The sequence below is a fragment of the Pteropus vampyrus genome, unplaced genomic scaffold, assembly GCF_000151845.1.
Source record: "Pteropus vampyrus isolate Shadow unplaced genomic scaffold, Pvam_2.0 Scaffold339, whole genome shotgun sequence".
NCBI lineage: Eukaryota > Metazoa > Chordata > Mammalia > Chiroptera > Pteropodidae > Pteropus > Pteropus vampyrus.
The window spans coordinates 1,226,951-1,248,534 of record NW_011889120.1 but is presented as its reverse complement, the minus strand read 5'-3'; the positions used below and the strand labels follow the sequence as shown (position 1 = coordinate 1,248,534).

The window sequence follows — 21,584 nt, the reverse complement described above, 5'->3', positions numbered from 1 at the left end:
TTTAATCATCTTTTTAATGTTTAATGAGGGGACATAAAACTACATACTTTATTAATATTCCATTCTTATTAAAGATGCAAAGAAGTTATTTCAAATATTAATAGTGTTTATATGAGTTTGTCCTTTTTCCTTTCTTCTGAATAGTATTCAGTCACAAATATTAGTTTTCTCCAGTATTCATTTCACAAATAGCTAATAGTAACAAATAAACAGCTGCAGTCTCTTTTTACTCTTTGGAAAATGGTTCATCTTAGCTCTGCTAAGAAAGCACGATGACCAAAGATAATTGTGAAATGAAATTTACATCTGTCATTTATTTTTGCCATAAGGATAAACGTGACAGAAAATCACCAATTGCATTAAGCTAGGTTCCGAAGCTACTTTTATTTTTCTCTTTGATTCAAGTTCTTGAAGAGATTTAAAGGACCCAGTCTCTAGACCTAGCTAAAAATCCCTATCTGGGAGCTGGCTACATAGGCAGAATCTGTACTCTATCTAGCCAAAGGCTGCATCTGAATCTGCATTTTAACAACATCCGTAGGGGAATCGTGGGCATAGCAAAGTCTGAGAAGCTGGATTAGAGCTTCGTCTGTGATTTTGGTTAAAAAAAAAAGACAAGACAAGAAAAAAGAAAAGACTCAGTTCTCAAAGATCTTTAATTAAAATAGATGCAGGGGTTGTCAAAACCTTTTCTGTAAAAGACCAGATCCCAAATATTTGAGGTTTTGCAGGTTTCGCAGTGTCACATGGTCAACCCAACTACTCAACTCTGTCTTTGTAGAGTGAAAGTGGCCATGGGCAATAGGCAAACAAATGAGTGTAGCTGTGTTCCAATAAAAATTTATTTTTGGACACAATTTGAATTTCACGTATTTTCCAAGTTTCATGAAATCTTCTGCTCTTTTGATTTTTTTTCCAGTAATATAACCATGTAAGATTGTTCTTAGCTCATAAGATGCTCAAAAACAGATAGTGTGCTGGATTTGCTTGCTGACTCCTAGGGTTTGAATTGCTGATAGACCCTATAATGTCAGAGATCTTGTCTTGGTTTCTCTGTTGGTTCTTTAACCCTGATAGAAAGTCTATGCTCAAAAATATTTGTGCGATGAATTACTACTGCCATTTTTATATTTTGCAGCATGGCAGAAATCCCAAATTGAAATTAAATGACTTTCTTTATTATTTAGTGTATAGGTATTACATACCTACTATGTGTTCTGCATTGTACAAAAAGAAGGTAGTGTTTACTGGCCCTGATGCCAGCTACTCAGTAGAAAAACCTCTTGAATTTGTCATTTTGTCCTACACCACAAATGTCCTACATTCAGGACACTGGGTATTAGTATAGTAAATGCCTGTGTCTATGAATAGCTACAGTTATTATCTGTCAGGCATTCTGATGAGAAAATCAGGAGCATAGCTTAACAATGAAGTGGGAGATGTATTTTTTTTTCCTTTCTCATGGGCAACCGTTGAAAAGCTAACATTTCTTTAGGTAATGCACAATCAGCTCTACATAAATGCAGAATTATAGACAAGTGAAATCTCAGTTTGCAACATAAGTTGGTATAGTACATGCTAGTAACATTTGAGTGTTCTTTTATCATTCTCATTCCCAAAGTAGTCAACAAATAAAAATTTAGATATTCACAAAATAATAAAGAAGAAAATAACCAGTAAAATTGTCACCAAAGTCTTTATCCTTGACATTATTTAATTACTTTCCTCTTTTCAGTATCTCTCTCTACAGTTAGGACACAACAAAACCACAAACTTTGGAGCTCAATCTAATGCTATTATATCTTTTTTTTTTTTGGTTGTTATTTAATAAGTGTGTGACTTTAGACAATTAATATCGCCATGCCACATGGCGATATTTTCATCAGCAAAAGTAATAATATTTCATTGTGTGTGCACACACACTCACTTTTCCTTTATCTATTCATTCATCAACAGACATTTAGGTTGTTTGCATGTCTTGGCTATTATAAATTAAGGTACAATGAACATGGGGGTGTAAATATCCCCTCGAGATGGTGATTTTATTTCTTTATACCTAGAAGTGGATTTGCTACATCATATGGTAGTTCTATTTTTAATTTTTTGAGGAACCTCAGTACTGTTTTTCATAGTGCTGTACCAATTTACCTTCCTACCAACAGTACTTAGGGGTTTGCCTTTCTCCACATCCTCACCAGCACTTATCTCTTGTCTTTTTGATAACATCCAGTTTTCACAACGCAATTTGTTGAAGGCAATAACTTTTCCCATTAACTATTCTACATTCCTTTGTCAAATATTAGTTGACCATATGTGCTTGGCTTTACTTCTACACTCTCAAGTCTGTTCTATTGGTCTTTGCATCTGTTTTTATGCCGGTACCACATTGTTTTGATACTATAGCTTTGTAACATAGTTCAAAATCAAGAAGTGTGATGCCTCCAACTTTGTTCTTTCCCAGGATTGCTTAGATTATTTGGGGTCTTTTGTAGTGCCATATGAATTTTAGGATGTTTTTTTCTATTTCTATAAAAAATTCTATTGGAATCTTGATGGAGATTGCATTGGATCTATAGATGGCTTTGGATAAGCATGGACATTTTAACAATATTAATTCTTCTGATGCATGAACATGGGATATCTTTCCATTATTTGTGTCTTCTTCATTTTCTTTCATCAGCATCTTTATAGTTTGAATTATATAGATATTTCACCTTCTCCATTACACTATTTCTAAATATTGTTTTTGATGCTGATGTAAGTGAGAAGAATATGTATATTCCTTCTGTTGTATGGAATGTTTTGTATATGTCTGTTAGGTCTATTTGCTCTGTAGTGATGTTCGAACCCACTGTTTCCTTATTGATTTGCTGTCTGGATGATCTCTCCATCATTGAGAGTGAGGTATTAAAATCCCCAACTATCACTGTATTGCTGTTTATTTCTTCTTTTAGTTCTATTAGTGTTTGCTTTATTTATCTATGACATATATGTATAAATATATTGAACACATCCCTTTTAAACTGTCTATTAAGTTTTCTTTTTATTAAAAAAATACTACATTCTCATATATTTTAGGGTTCATTTTAAAACAAATTCTTCCATTATATTGATCTATAAGGTGATTCATGTTCTAGTTATTAAAAAATATTTATGGAACACCTCTTATGAGCCAGACACACTGTTTTAATTATTACAGTTTTATGATGTGTTTAACATATGGCAAGTTTTCTCTTTTTAAAACCACTTTTTTAAACAAAATTACCTAATTGAATATTCTTTTATTTGAGTTCCATTTTGTTAATAATAAAATCTATATTGTGATTAAACTTATAAATTAATTTGAAGCAATTTACTTATTTTCATGATTACCCCTTTACAGGTGGATCATAGTATATATCGCCACTTATGTAAATCTTTTCTGGCTCTCTGAAATACAAATACCCAAGGTTATCTGAGGTATTTATGTATTTTGTTGCTATTATCATATAGCTATTACTTTTCGATAAATAGACTGTTTTCTATTTTCTGTATCTGTTCTGTCTGCATTTTTGACTTTATGAAATTTTGGTTGATTTAAAGAATTTTTTACTGGATTATCTTGAATTTTATAGGGAAATTTAGTGCCTTTTCTAAATGATATAACTGTTGCTATTGTTTCCTGTACATCATCCAGCACTAGCAGATCACTGACAAAAGAAAGAATATGATTAAAAGAGATACTTTTACTTAAGAATTAATGGGATGATTGTGTTTATTGATAATTTAATGTTTTTCCTTTTAACTAAAGTGAAGTCACATTGTTCTCGTTTTTATCTAACAAGACATATCTCAGAAATAGATACTAAATATTATTAAATGTCTCTTTGACACATAGTTTTCCTTCTTTGACTTTTTCATGTGGTATATATTTAATATTTGTCTTAAGTCATAGTGCATTCTAGTGAAAACTCTACTTATCATATTGTATAAGATTTCAAGTAGTTATAGAAATTTTTCCTAGTACTTAATGTAGAATTTTCTGTGATTATCTTCATAGGTAGGATTGAGCTCTAATTTTCTTATTTGTGTATGTCCTTGGAATCATCTATTTCTTGAATATTTTAAAAGATAGATAAAATTGTAAGATGGCACATCTTACAATCAAGGGGATGTTAGAATTGAGGAAATAATAAATTGTTTGTTCTCATTTATAGATGAGAAACCTGAGGCCGAGCACTATTAAATAACTCACAACTAGTAGTTGGTAGAATAAAGATTTGAAACTGGGCTGTCTGGCTCCAGAGTTTTAGCTCACAACCAATGCCCCATACTGCTGTAAGCTTTCCACAAGCTCCTTTACTGCATCCCTTACTCTTAGCTTCTCATGCTGACTGGGTTCTGGCACATTTCGCTGCTCTAAGCTTTATTACTTACTGAGATTAGCATGCCTTCTTGGACTTTCTGAACCTCATATCATTGATACTTGCATGCTGTGCTCATTTTCTCTGCTGCTCAAGGCTCTTGAGGTCCAGAGCCAGGCCTCAGGCCTGTCCCACTCCCTGCAATTAACCCCTCATTAGCGTATCCTCGGCTTCATCTTGGTCTTCTGTGTCTGACTTCTGCTTTCCCTGTGTAGTTCACTTGTCTCATTGTTCTAGATACCAAAAGTGATACCAAGAAGGTGATGCAATAATGGGAGTCCCTAGAAAGGTGCCTCCAAAGGGATTCTGACTAGCACACCAATCTGTTAGTGACATGTGAATATGGAATACAGACATAGATTCAAGTTGTTCACACATTTGTCTACTTATATGCAAGCACAATAGTGATATCGTTTTATAACTAGCAAACTATCTTTGCAAATCCTTAAATATCTTTAAAACGCTAAACTAATAATTTCCTGGGGGGCGGGGGCTGGGTGCAGGGACCTTGTCTTGTATTCTCCAGCTTCCGGTGCACTTAGCATAGATTCATCCCTGTAGTGGTTGCTCAGTGTGTTTATAACTGGATTTATTACCTCGCAGTGCATTTGGTTTCAAGAAATTACATTATATCCCCCTTGCATTTATTCTTCAGCCTTTCTGAAATGTCATTTCCTGCCTAGGTGGGAAACTTTCCTGTAAACAGAACACTTGCTATCTGATTGAGGCCTGTTCTATATAATAAGAGGGAGAAAGTTTTCTCAGTGTGGCCTCAAGGGCAATTCTCTGGATAAGGACGATGACTCATCTTCCCAGGGTCTTCCTACTGAAATGCTGCAAATAAATATATTCTGCAGAGGATGCAAAGTACTGTGGTGAGGATAAGAGAAAGGCTAGCCCTGTTGGACAAAGAGGCTCTGTAGTCATAAAACTGTCAGCTGCAGCTAAGAAAGCCCTTGGAAAGGGAGAAGCAGAGGATTAAGTAGTGCCCCTGGGTGTTTTACCACTTTAAAACAGTGCAAGCTTATTTGCTTAAAATCCTAAGAATTTGCTTAATTGCAGAGCCTGGAAGGTAACATTGAAATGCAGAGATAATAATAAAACATCAGGGCTAGAAAGCTAAGGATCTTGGTGAAACCTATCAACAGTGCTGAACCAAAATTGGTATTTGGCTATATTTATGCAAATAGCTTAGTTTCTGATATTGCTTGTAATTATACAACAATTATTGGGAAATACAAGAAAACAATTTTGTGTCTCAGTCTAGATGGTAAACTCCTTCTTGAACATTTTCTCCAGGGATGAGAACATAAGGGATAATAGGTCATGAAAACTGTATATTCTTTTTTGACTTGCTAGTATTTGTCATGCTAGGAATGTGGGTGGAATAGGGGAGGGATCTATGGCTGGAGAGAAGGCCCTGAAGGAACCCACAGTCAATGGGAGAGCAGCTTCGTAAGCATAGGATGACATAAAAACACAGGAGAGACCTTTACTTGGGGGAGGGGACAATAGTGATCAGGGAAAAGGTGGATACTGAGCTGTGTTTAGAGGGACAGGCTAGAGTTTACTGGGTAGAGAAAGGTGGAATTAAAAATTGATTATTCCAGATAAGGTGAGCAGAGTCTGCAAAGGAACGAAGTGTGTGGCACCCTGTTACCTTTGGAGAATCATATGTAAAATTGCTCAGTATGGCTGCAGCTTAAAAGGAAGAAGGAAGGAGTGTCCAGACTGAAGTGGAGAAAAGGCAGATCGAGAATGGCCATATATTAGATTGGGTTATCCCAGAATTAGACCCTAAGATAAAGACTTGAGGGCCTGTGATTCTTTTTTTTTTTTTTTTTAGGTGAGGCAACCCTTGGTTGACCTTACAGATTACAAGGACCATGTCAGCTTACACTCCCTTGTTTTTTATTTTTTACGTCTACAGCACCTGGTCTTCCTAGGTGGTCTCCCATCCAAGTACTAACCAGGCTCGACCCTGCTTAGCTTCCGAGATCAGACAGGATCGGGCTTGTTCAGGGTGGCATGGCCATGGACCTGTGATTCATTTGGGACACGATCCCAGGAAGCACTGGTAGAGGAGGGGAACATGAGAGTAGGTTAACTGGATTTATTACCTTGCAGTACATTTGGATTCAAGAAATTACATTACGTTCTCCTTGCTTCTATTTTTCAGCATTTCTAAAGTGTCCTTTCCTGCCTAGGTGGGAAACTTTCCCATAAATTTGCTTTCTGCTGTGGGCAACTGGGGCTCAATCTACAGAGACTTTTGGAGAGACTGTGTATCTGTTGAGTTGTCCTGTTTGAGGGGTGGGAGCTAGGATGTCTGTCCACCCAACTCTCATCTATTATTGGGCGAGAGCTGCTCCTAGGAGACTTAACTCCTTGGCTCTTTGTGCTTTCCCCTGGAGACTGACGGGTGCTTGTGGTAACCAACTGTTGGCAAGTGCAAGAAAGCTGAGGATTAAGGGGATAAGAATGAGACAGCTATGCCATGCTACGGATTTAGGCTTTGACCCAATGAAAAATAAGGAGCTACTGAATTATTTTAATCTTGGGAATGGTGATGTGATGAAATCTGCTTTTTAGAAAAAAATGTTTTTCTGGTATCAATAATAAGAGTAGATTAGAGTGGCTCAAGAACAGTTCTAGAAATAGACAATCAGGATGCTTTGCAGGAATTTAGAGGAGATGTCATGAGGGCCTGAATGTTTAACATTGGAATCACCTGAGGAGTTTTTAAAACTATTCATATCCGACTTCTACTCCAGAAATTATAGTTAATATATCTAGGTGTGTCCTGGGCAACGGAAGCCTTAAAAGTTCCCTAGGGGGACTCTAATATGTGACCAGTGTTAGGACCACTGAGCTATTAGGGGACAGAGAATCAGAGAGAGGCGATCATTGATGGGGCGGGAGCCTTGAGAATACACTGCAAAGGAGTTTTCCAACAGGGATGAGGAAGGTCGGAGTTTCTTTCTGAGGCTGGGGTGCTAGATTCAGGCTGTTTGACTGAATCTTTATTAAGTTCATGGTTTATTCAGAGACCTTGAGAGGGCTCCCTTTAAGGAAAATGGCTAGAGTGTCATAATCACGTAGCTGAAACACTGTGGAGAGTTAAGGAAGAATGCAGGGAAGCTGGGGAGAAACTGGGTTATTTCACCTCCCAAACTTCTTGGGTCCTGGCTCCTGTTTCAGTTCTCTTGTGAGACCTGTTCACTGGTGCTTGTTTTCTGATTGTTGGACCTATGGCTTTCCTTGACATTCACAAACTTCCCCACTGTCCACCCTTGCCTGGCCACTTGGAAACCAATATATGTGACTGTTCTGACCGTCGCTATTTCTTTTTTCCCCCCAAACTCCAAGTGCCTAAATGATTTTGATCCTTGGACCTGCCAAGGTACATCTATACAGGCATATTATTTTTTTTTTATCTGTTAATACACATTTTATTTTAGAGTAGTTTTACATTTACGGAGAAATTGTGACATAGTACAGAGTTCCCATATACTTTACACCCAATTTCCCCTATTATTAACATCTTATATTTGTATGGCATATTTCTCATGACTAATGAACCAATATTGTACATTATTATTAACTGAAGTCCATACATTTTCAGATTCCCTCAGTTTTTCTTTAATGTCTTTTTTCTGTTCCATTACTCTTCCAGGACACTGCATTACATTTAGGCATCATGTTTCCTTATGTCCGTCTTAGCTCCAACAGTTTCTGAAGCTTTCCTTATTTTGATAACCTTGACAGTTTTGAGGAGTACTAGTTAGGAATTTTGTAGAATGTCCCTCAATTGGAGTTTGATTTTTTCCTTATGATTAGATCATGATTATGGGTTTTGGGGAGGAAGATCACAGAGGTAAATTACCATTCTTTTCAATCATATCAAGGATGCCTGCTATCAACATGACTTACCCTTGACGATATTGTCTTTAATCACCCAGCTGAGGTATTACTCGTCAGATTTCCTCTACTATAAAGCTATTCTTTCCCCATTTAGTACTGTGCTCATGGAGAGGAAGTCACTGTGGGTGATTTCTTTCTTTGACTTTCTTTAATTTCTTCTTATTTTTCTCTTCTTTCATTTTCGTATTTGGAAAATTTCAAACATATAAAAATATGCAGAATAGTATTGGGAACCCCTACATACTTGGCACGAAATTTCAACACTTATCACATCATGTTCATTCTTGCTTATAGATACAGATATAGTCTCAAATTTGAGCATGTGTTAGAATCACTTGGAGGCCTTGTGAAAGCAGACTTCTGGACTCTTCACTTTAGGGTTTCTGATTCACTAAGTCTGGAATGGTGCCCAGGGAATCTGCATCTCTAACTAGTTCCCGTATGATGATGATGGTCCAGAAACTGCACTTTGAGAATCACCGGCCTGTTACCTTTCCCTACATGAGCTCTCCCACCTCCACTTCATTATTTTGAAGTAAATCTCAGGTATCATATTGTTTTTTCTTTAAATACTCAATGTGTATCTCTAAATATAAAGACTTTAAAAACATAATTACAATACCATTTTCTCATCAAAATTTATTAATAATTCCAAAACCAGATATCCAGTTAGTATTCAGATTTTCCTGATTGTTTCTTAAATACTTTTACAGTTGGGCATTCAAACCCATATAAACTCTACACATCATATTTGATCCATATGCCTCTAAATTCTTAATTAAATCTATTGTAGGAGTTGACAAACTGTGAAACTTAGCCAGTTTTTTAAATAAAGTTTTATTGGCATACAGCCACATTCATTCATTTACAATTGTATATGACTTCTTTCCAACTACAACAGTGGAGTTGAGTGGTTGCATCTGAGGCTATATGGCCTGCAAAGTACAAAATATTTACCATTTGTTCCTTTACAGAAAAAGTTTGCTGATCCCTTTTCCCTATCGTCTTTCTTCTTTTTCTTTCTTTTTTTTTTCTTTAAATATATGTGTTGAAGAACCCAGGTCATTTTTTCCTATAGGCTTTTACATATTCTGGATTTTGCCTATTGCTTTCCCCCTGTTGTTATTTATCGTGTTCCTCTGTTCCCTGTATTTCTTGTAAACTGATACACAGACCAAAAGGCTTGAGCAGATTCATGTTCAATATTTGGCAAGAGTTGATCCGTGGGTTCAGGTATTATCAGTAAGATCCATTCATTGTCAAGTGCATAATCAGGTTTTCACCTAATGATTTTAGTAGCTATTAATCATCATTGCCTAGATTCATTATTTCATTAGGCATTGCAAAATGATTATGTGGTGATTTTATCATTTCTTTTAATTTAGTTGCTGGAATACTTTTTATAAATGAGAACTTTTCCTCATCAATCATTTGGTTACTTTGATGCATAGTTCTGTGAAAGAAAGGCAGGATAAATGCTTGATTCTTTCCCATCAGTTACCACTTTGAGAATAATGAGTAGGTTCACTAACACCTCCAAAGGTAACCATGGAGTATTGTTTAAATTCTCATATGAATGCCTGGATTGTTTTTAACCATTTTATTGAAATTTAATTTACATACCATATTATTCACTCCTTTTAAATGTACATTTCAATGGGTTTTTTTTTTTTTGGTATATTTACAAAGCTGCTACCATTACCACAATCTCATTTTAGAACATTTCCATTATTGGAATTTTTAGAATGTATTTGATATGTTTCAATCAAACACTGTTCTTTTTTTGAGCCTCCCAATTGTCTCAGTTTTGGTCAGTGGGAGGAGCCTTTTTGAGATTGGGTCCTTTCCCAACCAGGTTATCGTGAATATAAAATGAGAAAAATTTTCAAGATTCTGATACTCAAGGGATGTTACATATCAATGATAGTGGTTATCAGTCTTGGATGCATAATAGAATCACGTGAAGAAACCTAAGATATCTTTATGTGCAGTCCATTCCCTATACTAATTACAGCAGAATCCCTGCAGGTGATAGCCAAGTACCAACACTGTTTAAAACCCCTAGGTGGATTCCAATTTGCAGCCAAGTTGAGCAACTGCTACACTTTGTGGATGTGAATTAATTTTTTTTCCTTCCTCTCTCTCATTTTCCCTGTACCCTGCCCAGCTCTGTCTCTCTCAACCCTCTGCTCTCATCTTGGAAAACTTTATCTCTATTTTTGCCCTGTCACTCAAACTAGCTACCTGAGTCATTTGATTCTTTCTTACACAGCACTCTTTAATTCCAAAGGATTTTTTTTGAAGAGGAATGGCTGGCTCAGATCTGTATTATCCTAACATATTTCTGTCAGCAGTATGAGAAAGATTTTGATAAAGCAAGTGAAACTACTCAGTGTTTAAGTGCTTCCCCAGGACTCATAGTAACAACCTTTGTATTCCTCAGCATGATACTCTAGGTTACCCATGGCCCAGTCTCAGCCTCTGGATACCAGCCTCATCACATACTCCAAATCCCTGTATCCTACAGTATGATCATATTTAATACCTTGCCACAGAAAGAGTGGCCCGCCATGGATCTGTAGTACTGGAATCCCAGGGTTTTGCTCTCCCCTGCAGGTCCATTAGAACGCTGATCTGCATTTTAACAAGATTCTCTGGTTGATTCATAGTCACATTAAAGTGTGAGAACTTTTCTTTAACTTTTTCCCAGCCTTTTCTGCTCCTCCTTATGCCTTGATCTCTTTTTGCTTGTCAACTTTCCCCCCTTTCTCTTTTGATTCATCTTTCCAGACTTAGTTCAAAGGTTTTTGTCCTGGATTCTTTACCAAATTCCCACCTCTGAGTATAAGGGCTCTTTTTTTTTCTTCACGGCTTTGATGCTATGTTTGCCATACCACTTTCATGAAACACTATTTTCATTTTCTTTTTACTGACTCGGATACATGAGAAACTACTACATTCAAAGCTCTTGAGTGCAATAACCACGCCTCATTCATTTCTGTATCCACCCAGCACTTTACTTTGCAGATGTTAGAATTTCTGTTTTGAAAACTAAAAGCAATTTCAGGGGTCATAATAGCAGAGTGGGTAGACCCTGAGCACACCTCCTCCTACACACACACCAGCGCTATATAACTAAATACAAAGCAACTATCACTGAGAATGACCTGAAGACTAACTGAACAGAAGTTCTACAACTAAGGCTATAAAGAATAAGCTGCATCAAGACAGGTAGGAGGAACAGAGACATGGTCTGGTCAGGACACACACCTCTGGTATGGCGATTCACAGGTGGTAGAGACATCACAACCTGGGGAGTTCCCTTCCAAGGAGCGAAGTGTCAGAGCCCCACACTGGGCCTCCTACCCTGGGGGACATACACTGGAAAAAGGAGCCCCATAAAATCTGGTTTGAGAACCAGCAGGGCTCATGTCAGAAAGAGTTAAAGGGCTGTAGGAACCAAGCTTCTGCTCTTAAAGGAACTGCACACAGACTCACTCACTCCAAGCCCCAGTGCAGAGGCAGCAGTCTGAAATATGCCTAGGCTATACACGAAGCAATTACATTAACTAACTTTATTTTTTAAATTTTATTTATTTATTTTTGTACAGTAGAAAAGAAAAGTTTTATTAGAAGGGAAAGTACACTTCCAGACGTGGAAGCAGGCCTGAGCAAGAGAAGCGTGGCTCAAAAGGCCTACATTAACTAACTTTAGAGTGGGTGCTGGAGGGGCAGGGATCAGTGAGAACTTTCTCAGGGATGGAAGTACTGAAGGGCTCCATTATCTCTCTTTTTTTTGTTGTTGTTGTGCTCTCCTTCCACCTGTGTGGCCTAGCGCAGATGGGTGCCAGTTGTGACACTGCCCATTAACCTGGCTAAAGCTAGGCACCCCCCCGACTCCACCCTGGCATTACCCTGAGGTCCTGACCTTCCCAATCTGCCAGCCAGGCCAGAGCCTAACTCAAGCAGCTCCAACCTCAGCACACTTGGCGTCTGGCCTGGCACCAGAGCCTCTCAATCAAACAACTCCACGACAGATACACTCAATGAGTTGACTGATTCCATATTAACACACGTTTATAATTGTCTTTATTTTTTAAAGCAATTTTAGGTTCATGGCAAAATTAAGGGAAGGTACAGAGATTTCCCATATACCTCCAGCCCCCACACATGCATAGCTCATCCCATTATCGACATCCCCCACCAGAGTGGGACATTCTTTTTTTACAATTGATAAACCAACATTGACATCATAATCACCTTGAATTCATACTTTACATTAGGATTCACTCTTTGCGTTACACATTTTATGCATTTGGACAAATGTGTATGCAGTTACTAGTGAATTGATGCATAACCAATCACTCCTAAACTTAATAGCTTAACACAACAGCAAATCATTTTACTATTTCTCATGTGGGTCAAGAACTTAGGAAGAGATTGGTTGAGTGGCTCTGGCTGTGGCCTCGTGTATTTGCAGTCAGGCGGAGCTGGAACAGTGGGGGCTGCAGCAGTTCAGGGCTTCCCAGGCATCTCTCTCATCAGGTAGTTTCAGGTCTCTCTATACAGTCTCTATCCAAGGGCTAGTCTGGGTTTCCTTATAGCACGGCAGCCTCACGATGGTTAAAGTCTTCAAGAGATAATCCTACGGTTGACAAGACGGAAGCTGCGTTGCCGTTTGCAACCTATACTCAGAATTACTTCCACCTCATTCTAGTGGTTATGAGCAAATCACAAGCCTACCAGATTCAAGGAGATGAGAGATAGTTGACCCACCTCTCGGTGGGAGTAGCGTCATATCACATTTAAATCGTTTCTTTAGTTAAAAAAATAATTACTTAAAAAAAAAAGATCACATTGCAGAAATGCATGAGGGATGGCAGATATTGTTGTGGCCATCTTTGGAATATATAGACTGCTATACTTTTTCTCCATAGTTAGGAAATTTCAACTCTCTGGGCCAAAGTGCTTATATTTTATTATTACGAACCTCTTTTGGGAGGGTGTCTTTAAAAATAAAATCAATCTTCTCTCATAGAAGAAACAGCTTCCTACATGATTCTTAAACATCTGCTTAGAGATACACTCCAAACTTCCCTTGATTGTGCAGTGCCTAGAAAGGAGATTTATGGTAAAGAAAGAACACTAAAATGATATTCATAAGCTCTGTGTTTGTACCCTATCCTTGCCACTCTCTTTGGCTGTTGAATCTCATTTTAACTCTTTGTAAAATGGAAATACTCTCTCTTATGTACCCCACAGCTTTATGCTGAGGGGCAAATCAGGTTGTTAGTGTGAAAACTCTGTGAGAAAATGCCACATGAAAATGAGGTATTTCTGTTGTGAATTTTAATGTATAACAGCTCATAGGGGCAAGATACTCTTCCTAATGCCTGACTTAAATATATTCATTTGCCACGGCTCTCTGTAACTAAGCAATACAGAATTGGTTGTGCTTCTTTTTCTCAGGTGAATGGTGACAGAGTCACAGATAGAAGTTTAGGTACATTACTGCTGTTTTCACAGTATTAACACCATATAATTTAATTTGTATTCTGTACATCACATAAGCCTTTTGCTCAGCTATCAAATATTTCTGAGCTTCTAGCTTCTGGCATTATTACTCAAGAAACCCTAAATCATTTTCCTGATCATTGCATCGCATTGCTATCACTTAATATGGATTCCCTGTTTTGATTCATTGTTTCTAGACATATTATTTTACATTTGTCTGCATTAAACTGCATTTTCAGTTTACTGGTCCAGTCACCATGAGGTACCAATCCATCTGAATCATGCTATTGTATTTTCCTACGTGCTGTATGTATACCATATAAAACTAATAAAAATCTCTGTACCTTAGAGGAGATAATGAATATTTTATTGGTTATACTTCAGGGTCAGACTAACTACTCAAAACAGGTCAAGCAAATGCTCCCGATACTGGGCCACTGAACAGAGCTTCCAAAGAAGGGAAGAAGTCAATATTTTCCAAGAGAAAGCTTTGATAAAATCTGGTTCACTCTATAAACTTTCACCACATTTGCTGGTGGCCTAGGGCTCATCGTTTTAGAACTCTCATTTTATCTTTGGTTAAATACCCATATAGAGTCCCTTTTAAAAATGCTTTCCTGCGAAGAATATGATCCATTCATAAATAGACTGCCTATGTCAGAAAAACCAATTAGCTTGGACCACTATTTAAAAATTTGCTTAAAAATTAGATAAACACATTTAATGAATATCAAGTTCTAATGACCTGGTTTTATTCACGTAAAACATGTTTGGGGCCTACTGTGTGTCAGGAAATTAGCTGGAGTAAAATGTAAACTACAAAGATCCTCTTTCAAGAAATTATAGATCAATAAAGGAAAAATTAGATGAGAAATCATTATAGTTCAGTTCATCACAGAGAGCTGCAGATGTATATAGCATAGGGAATGACTAATTTTTCCTGGGAACTTTGAAAAGAACGGTGTTTAGGAACAGTGGACTATTTAGCCATTTTTTTTGTTAGGCTTTGAGACAGTGTGGAGTATGGAGAAATCACGTATGCACAGAGAAGATACAGTCTGTCCCCTCCCTGGTCCTTCCTCACCTGTCACAGCATCTGGAAGTGATAGGAACACCTACAAGACTCCTGAGGAATTAGAGAGATGATCGGGGATACTATCTAAAGCTCACTAGATAGTGAGACGTTCCCATTAAAGCATCAGGTAGAAGAAATCTGCAGCAGAACTTGAGATGGCAGTTTTAAGAGCAATGTACTGGTTAAGTAGACAAAAGCAGCCAGTCACTGTGTTCTTTTTAAAGATGCATAGACTCGCAAGAGGGGCATGTGTGTGTGTGTGGCTGTGTGTAGGGAAGCAGGAAAAAAGTCATCTCTGTGATGCTGCTTTGAAAAAGGATTAAGACAACTTGAATGTAACAATGCTATATTTTATTCATTTATTTTGATAAAATCTTAACATCATTGAATAGAAGAGAATGTTGTGATTTCTGAAGGGTTCCTTTAGCAAATCCAAGTGACATGTAAGTCAGTTTTCTTCAACTGATAATTAATTATTCACGGCACAGGAAGTATTAAAGCAGCAAAAATGTCCCTTTCTCACAGCTGGCCAAGACATGGGAGAGAGTCAGTCATAAACACAAGGAAAAATAAGCGATCAATCTGAGCTCATTTGGTAATTTATCTCTCCCTTCACTTTGAGCAGCTATAGCATTTATCGTATGTTCTGCCTAATTTAGCACTTAATAACATAGTTTCTCATTGTCCTCTAATTGTTTGATAAATGAAAGTCTTGTTCCTCAATCAGACTGTATTCTCCCTAAGGGCAAGGACCTTGTTCTTGTCTATCTCCTCTCCCCTCACTTGCCAGTGTCCAGCAGAATGATTAGTGAACAGCTATTAGGTGTCCCACGAGTAAATGTTTGATGGTCTAAGGGACCATGTAATCAGGCTCAGTTATTTCACTTCTTCAACTCCAGTTTCCTTTTCTGGGAAATAACAAAGTTAAACTCAGTGATTTGTAAGGCCATTTCCAGCCCTGAGAATTTTTAATTAAGATTTTTTTTTTCGAGAATAATCTCAATTTTATTTAAAAAACGTGGATGCAAAGAAAAGCCAGGTATGCCAGTTATGTGTTTGAATAGTTACATAATTTTTATTTTCTTTTTGCTTTTCTGTATTTCCTAGAGTGAACATGTATTACTTTTGAAATATACTAAAATTACTATGTAAACATATTTAGAAGGCACGTCTCTCTCGCTTGCTATGCTTCATGACTCTGAACATACATAAACATCCTATTTATTTCATTTTATAGTTGGCATAGTTGGTATACAATATTATATTAGTTACAGGTATGCGGTACAGTGATTTGACATTTATATACCTTATGATGTGATCATCATAAGTGTCTGTCACTGTGCAAAGTTATCACAATATTATTGTCTGTATTGCTACTCACCTTCTTCACCCATCCTCCTCTCCCCTTCCCCTCTGGGAACTATCAGTTTGATCTCTAGTTCTGAGTTTGTTTTCGTTTGTTTTCCAAGATTCCACATGTAAGTGAAATCATATGGTATTTGTCTTTGTCTCACTTATTTCACTTAGCATAATACACTCTAGGTCAATTCCATGTTGTTGAAAATGCCAATACTTCATTCTTTTTTATGGCTGATTGATATTCCATTGTGTGTGTATGTATGTATATACCACATCTTCTTTATCCATTCATCTATCGTTGGACACCTAGGTTACTTCCATATCTTGGCTATTGTAAAGTAATGCTGCAGTGAGCATAAGAGTGCATATATCTTTTCCAAATTAGTGTTTTAGATCTTTTCAGATAGATACCCAATAGTGGAGTTGCTGGGTTATATGATAGTTCTATTTTTAGTTTTTTTGAGGAACCTCCATAGTGTTTTCCATAGTGGCTGCAGCAATTTCCAGTCCCACAAGTAGTGCACGGGGGTCCCTTTGAAAAGAGGGGTCCCTTTTCTCCATGTTCTTGACAACACTTGTTGTTTGTAGACTTTTTGATAATAGGCATTTTGACAGGTGTAAGACGCTATCTCATTGTGGTTTTGACTTACATTTCCCTGATGATTAATAGTTTTGAACATCTGTTCATATGTATGTTGGCCATCTTTATGTCTTCTTTGGAGAAATGTCTAGTCATGACCTCTGACCATTTTTTGATTGTATTGTTTATTTTTTTTTTTGTTATTCAGTCATATGAGTTTCTTATATATTTTGGATATTAACCCCTTATTGGATATATCATTTGTGACTATATTGTCCTATCCAGTAGGTTGTCTTTTCATTTTGTTGATGGTTTCTTTCACTGTACAGAAGCCTTTTCATTTGATATAGCGCTATTTGTTTGTTTTTGCTTTTGTTTCCTTTGCTCAAGGGGACATATCCAAAAAGATATTACTAAGACCGATATCAAGGAATTTACTTCCTATGTTCTTTTTCGAGGAGTTTGGTGGTTTCAGGTCTTATATTTAAGTCTTTAACCCATTTTGAGTTTATTTTTATATATGGTGTAAGATTTTAATCTGCTTGTGTTTTATTGGATGAAATAAATCTGCCATTAACATCTATAATCAGATATTAATATTGTACACATATCTATCTCATATTTTTCCTAATTGTGAAGCCAACATATTACTTATTTCATTCAGCTATCCATAAAATTATTTCAACAGATATGTTCTATGCACATACTGGATGCCAGATAATTTGGGAGATGCTGCAGAGTTACTGGTGAGCAAGGAAAACATAGTTCTCACCCTCCCAAAGCCTTACAGATAATTAACAAGGAATAAAAGAAGACAGGCAGTTAAACAATAGTCACAAAGTGAGATGAAGACTGTGCTTAGAGTGGGGGCCCAGTTATGGGGCCCTGATGTGTCTCTTGGGCTTCTGGAAGTCTTTTTGCTAGTGATATTTGGTCTAAGATGGCTTGAAGTATTAGGATGGGCCAGTAGATTGAAGTGGGGAAGCAGAAGAACAACATGTGAAGAGACCCTGAAGTAGGAGAGGAGGTGAATACTGAAGGAATTTCAGTTAGGCCTAGAGTGAGATTTTGATGGAAACATGATACAGAGATGAGCCAAAAGTCAGGCCGTTGAAGAACATTAGAACCTCTATTAAGATGCGTGGAGGCCACTAGAGGGTAGGAGGATTCACATGATCATAGTTGTATTAAAAAAAAAAGAACAAAAGCAAAATCCTTCAACAGTCTTTTCATGTTTTATGTTCCAGCCATTGAAATCCAATTCACATTTATGACATAATCTAAGATCGTTCGTACCTTACTTACACATAAAACGATGACTCTTCCTTTGTTACAGGTGACTTATGCTCCTAACCAATTCCGACACATCTAGGTGTTTTTCAACAGAAGTGAACGAACCATAGTTGTTTTAAGTAGCATCAGTGCAAATTGAAAAAAGAACATTGGTGCCAAATGATTATTTTTGTAATTAACTTGCCGATATCTTCAATAATGTGTTTTATTTTAGTGCAGTTGCTGATCAGTAAATTGTTCAGTGCTGAGTTAATACAAAAGAGCAGCCAAGTTCATGGTGGAAAGAGCATAGGGTTTGCATTTGGATATATCCAGCTAGCATACTAGCTCCTTAATTGTTAACAGTGCGGTCTTGAGTAATTCGTGTGACCTTGTGAACTTTTAGTTTTCTTTCTGCAAAATGCAGACGATAAATCGGGATTTTTGTAAGGATTAAGATGACTTTTTGTAGCATATCAAGCAAATAATCTCACAGTATGATCTCAATAAATATTAGTTCTTTTTCTCCTCGTCAAAGGCATTTTTCTCTTTGGTGGAAAATGGAACCCATTTGGGATTTCTCTTTATTTTATATCAAAAACTTAATAAGAACTACCACATGAAAGACATCATGCTTCCTAGGAATTAAGGGAGGGAGGGAGTATGGATTAGCACCTGCTGTAAAACTCAGCCTAGGTGAGTAGAAAGATATATTAGAAAAAAATAAGATAAACTTTTTCTTCTTCAGTTCCTCATCTTCCCTCATAGGACAAAGAATTGTTCACCCTTTGGCTCAATGTCTTTGGAGGAAGATTTTGATCATGTCCCAGATGAATCAGACAAGCAGGAGATTTGAAAAAGTCATAGGTGGGTCCCACGAGAATGTTTTTATGGTTCCATTGCACCTTTTATTTGGGTCAGGTTCATGGAAGCCACAGTTCAGTTCAAATAAAGTTACCTCTACCAGTCACTCATCAAAAAAGCTTTAGGAGCAGTGTATAATTCTGTATGAAAAAGTAAATAAGTATAAATAATACTAGGTAGAAATGGAAAAGAATGAATCAACAAATATTTATTGAGAAGCTATTATATTGGTAATGATAACATTATGAGTATATTTTAGAATCAAACACTTAAATAGACTTTTCATGTTTGATCCACATTATAAGAGAAATATTTGCATTTTAGAAACAAGTAAGCAGCCTAATATTTACTGATGTTTACCAGATGCTTCATATATGCCTGGCTCTGTACTAAGCCCTTTGTTTATATTAGCTCATTTAATCTATACCTCAATCCTAGGAGATGGCTATTATGATTTCCATTTTATATATAAGAAAACTGAGCCACTGAGAGGTAAAGTAACTTGTCCAAAGATACTCAGCTAATAAATATAGACACTGGAATTGTAACCCAGGGAATTTGGTCCCAAAGCCCATACTCATTTCCTCTATGCTCTACTGCCTCTTATGTGATACTAGATGCCATGTGCAGCTCAACATGCCAGATTCTATCTACCAGGTATTCTGTGCACCAGAAAGATTGAGAAGAGAATATATCAACTATGACCTCCAAGAACACATGATCTAATTGAGAAACCCAGTGACATGCAATTGTAGTATAGTGTTTATTTCCCCTGGTCCTAGGAGTGAGGGATAGTCAAGGTGAAAGATATAAACAAAGCAATGCACTCAAGTAATGTACTCTTTATTATCTAAGGCACAGTTTGCAAAATGGCAGCCCTAGTTTCTTTTGAACTTCAGGTTTTTTAACTTGAATTATTTGCTAGCATTTAAAAATCAGATTTTTACATAAAATTTCTGGTTTCTTCTGAAAAACTAGAATATCTGGTAATAACTGAGCCCATAGTACACTATGACAAAATTCACCTGAAGTTGAGCAGCTGATATCTACTTTAAACAGGGTATTTGCCCTTCTGTTAGCTAGTACCCAGCAGACCTGCTTCACTCGTTCATGTGGCCTATTGGCCCTTGTAGGTACATCAGTTTGCATCCTGCTTTTTCTAACAATGCAAGGTTCCCCAGAAGTTCATAATTTATCAGCGTGTGTGGTACCCTCACTGCCACATGATTGAAGTAGCTCCATCCTGAACCCTCAGAATCAGAGACAGACTTACCATTGAGCCGATGAAGCTTAAGCTTTAGGGCTCATCCTTTGTGTGACTCCTGAGGCTCTGGGAGAGTTTCTTTCAATGTGTTCACATGATCATATGTTTTTGAAAATTTTGTCAAAGTTATATTTTAAGTACAGTTGGTTAATGCTGCCTCTTTCAATTCTGAGTTCCTTTTCTACGCACATTCTTGTGTCAGGGGTATTGGAGTGGCTGTGGGTATTCAAAATAAATATTGTCTTCTAAATATTCATTTTGTATTCACTTAAGCATTCTTTTTTTCTTAAAGAGGTCCCCTACATTGCATAAGCTTCATTCTCCCTCTGCCCGGGATGTTTTATTCTTACCTCCGAAGGCAGCGGCATACCTGTGTCAGCTTGTATATTGTAAGAGCTAATATTACATTATCAGGAGTTTTGTGAGCAGGTTATAGACACAGCCAAGAAGAATAAAAATCCATAAACTTACAATTAATTATATTAGAAAAAAATAATGGATACTCAAAACTCAACAATTTTACTACATTTTATTTATTATGCTCTTGAGGTTATTTGAGTATCTTATCTGTATGGTAGATATACGATATAATGGGGTGACTGTATAACTCTTCTCAACTCTGTGTTCAGTGATGTCATGTTGATAATGTAACTTGAAATTGGCCATGGTAAGAATATTTACACCATAGAAGTTGGCAAATTACAAATGAGGGCTTTTTTGAGTGAACAGTCAATTTTTACATGTTTACCAGCGCAGCACTGTTCAATGGTTGGCTGCATGCTGGCATGGAGACTATAGTGTCACTCGCCTCATCTTCCCCAGAGAAAGCAGATTGAGTTCCAAGGACACAGATCAAGCTATTGAAATGGTTTGTGAATGCCTCATTATGTATTTGGGTGCTTTAAAGAATGCTTTCTTTTTTTTTTTTTCCTTTGTTATAGATAAAGGGAGAACCCAAGGATCTGCTCCTGTTTAGAAATCTTTTGTTTCTTAATAGAGGCATATTCTAAGTGCAGTGAAAGCATAGGAGAAGGTAGTGCTGTTCAGGGAAATACTCTGAAAAATAGGGTAACTCCCCAGAATTTCTGAATAAGATCAAAAACTTCTACAATACAAAACAGAAAATTAAATAAATAAGGCTGACAACCAGTGGTGCATGACAGCTTTTATTGAGCTTTGAAGGCACTAGACATTTTGCTAAGCATGTTACACATATTTGATCTCATTTGATCTTCAGAATAAATAACCCTCTGAGGTTGATATTGTTATGCTAATTTTACAAAAGGAACCCAAGGCTTAGAGAGGTTGAGCAACTGGCCCAGATCACTA

The 21,584-nt window shown here is 36.9% G+C and overlaps 1 pseudogene; it reads right to left on the bottom strand.

Moving 5' to 3' along the window:
- Positions 1 to 6,324: 6,324 nt before the first annotated feature.
- Positions 6,325 to 6,443, bottom strand: LOC111730912 (annotated as a pseudogene).
- Between the last annotated feature and the right edge of the window lie 15,141 nt (positions 6,444 to 21,584).